The sequence below is a fragment of the Triticum aestivum genome, chromosome 2A, assembly GCF_018294505.1.
Source record: "Triticum aestivum cultivar Chinese Spring chromosome 2A, IWGSC CS RefSeq v2.1, whole genome shotgun sequence".
In the NCBI taxonomy this organism is placed as follows: domain Eukaryota; kingdom Viridiplantae; phylum Streptophyta; class Magnoliopsida; order Poales; family Poaceae; genus Triticum; species Triticum aestivum.
In genome coordinates this window covers 717,309,691-717,311,636 of record NC_057797.1, presented here as the reverse complement: position 1 = coordinate 717,311,636, position 1,946 = coordinate 717,309,691, and positions in this window count along the sequence as shown.

The following is a 1,946-nucleotide window of genomic DNA, read 5'->3' as shown; positions in this document are numbered from 1 at the left end:
CAGAGGAAAAAGTAGAGAACAAAGCTGGAACTGGGTAAGGGAAACTGATGTGTTCTGGCGATAGATTATTATTACTTAGTCCCTCCATCCCACAATATAAGATGTTTTTGCAAGCTGTTTTAGCTTGCAAAAATGTCTTATATTATGTGACGGTGGGAGTAGATCTTGTGTTAGTAATGTGCGTTTATACATTTTATATATGTATGATCTGCCAATTGCTCCTGGGAAGAGAATGATTTTTTTTATGAAAATAATGATTTGGCAGGAAGATGAGAATATTAAGAAGTACCATCTAGTTAATTGGCAGGAGATTTGTCAACCTAGAAAGCAGGGGTGTTAGACTTATCTGCTTAGTACTCCCTCCGTAAAGAAATATAAGAGCGTTTAGATTAGTACTTTAGTGATCTAAATGCTCTTATATTTTCTTATAGAGGGAGTAGATTACCATGGAAGCTCGAAAACGAGGAGGGTTTATGGTAGGAATTAATTAGGATTAAATACCTTAGTAATGTTACTTTGTCTCGGTGTAAATTGAAACCTGTGCACTCCCACTTCTGGTTTGATTAATGAAAGTAAAAGATGTCCTTTTAAAGTTTTGTAGGAAAACAAGTTCTTCAATGGTGAGAGAACCAGGTTTTGGGAAGATGTCTGGATCGGTGATGTTTGCTTAGCTATCCCAGATTGTATAATCTTTGTAGCGATAAGAATTGTAGAGTGAATATCCATTTCTGAGCCCATGCTCATCGACAACCGGTTAAGAGAAAATAATAATAAAAGCAACCACAAAATTTAAAAAAATGTTTTTTTGCATGGTAGATGATTTGGTGGGTTAGATCTGCTCCAAATTTTAGATCATTTGGACATATGAGGAACTCTCAGCAAAAAAAAAAACAAATTGGGTCAGAACAGTAAACTATTTCACAAACCTCAAATTTGCCTTTTTTGCCGAGAGCTACTTAGATGCCAAAATAAGCTGAAATTTGGAGCGGACCTCACACACCTTGAGCGTCTTTCATGCAAAAAAAAAAAACATCGTTCATTGTGTTGGCTCAATGTCTTCACCTGTGTTCGCCGACGATGATTCACCTGTGTTTACAATGAACGATGATTCACCTGTGTTTACAATGAATAAAATCATCGTTCATTGTGTTGGCTACACCTGTGTTTACAACTGCATCTCTGCATCAACATGAAGCGTTTGCCAGAAAGAAAATTGCTACAACGCCTGCACGGCTGCACTGTTGGCTTGTTGATGACAACCAACTCACACTTGATGGTGAAGCGGTCTCCTCGCAGCTTGGACTTGTGAGCCAGTCGGATATCGCCATAACCAATATTACCGTCGGACGTAAATTTTTGGATCAGCAACGGCCCAGCCGGGTGCACCTTGCCGCCTTTCTCCCGCAGGCTTAAGCGGTAGCACACCTTGACCCCCGTCTCCGCCGCCGGGCCGCCGCGGAGATGCAGGAAGGCCGCCACGTGGTCAGGCGCCCGGCGGTCGCCGTCAGGGTAGAAGTAGATGTTCCAGTCGTAGCCCCCGACGCTGAAGGTGCTGGAGCTGACGTACTCGTCGGCGCCCGATCCCACGAGCAGCGAGTAGTTCTTGACGACGAACTTGTGCGCCGCCGTGGTGGCCTCCGTCGTGCACACCGGCGAGTGCTCTGCCCAGCAAGAGTAGAAGTTCCCCATTGCTTTAGGTACGTCTTGACTGCTCTCGCTCTCCTCCTGGGTGTGTCTAGACTCTACTAGGGTGGTATGAAGCTTGACGAGAGCCTGCCCACATTTATAGCTGTTCCCCTGCCCGAAGGAAAGCATACCCACAGTCGGAGCAGCGCCAAATCTGAAAAATAACTGAATTCAACTTCCTGTTTACTTCGGACTGGACTTCCGAGCCGGCCGGCTGGTTTTCATCGAGTGCCTATAAAAGAAGGGCTCTCCCTTCCGAT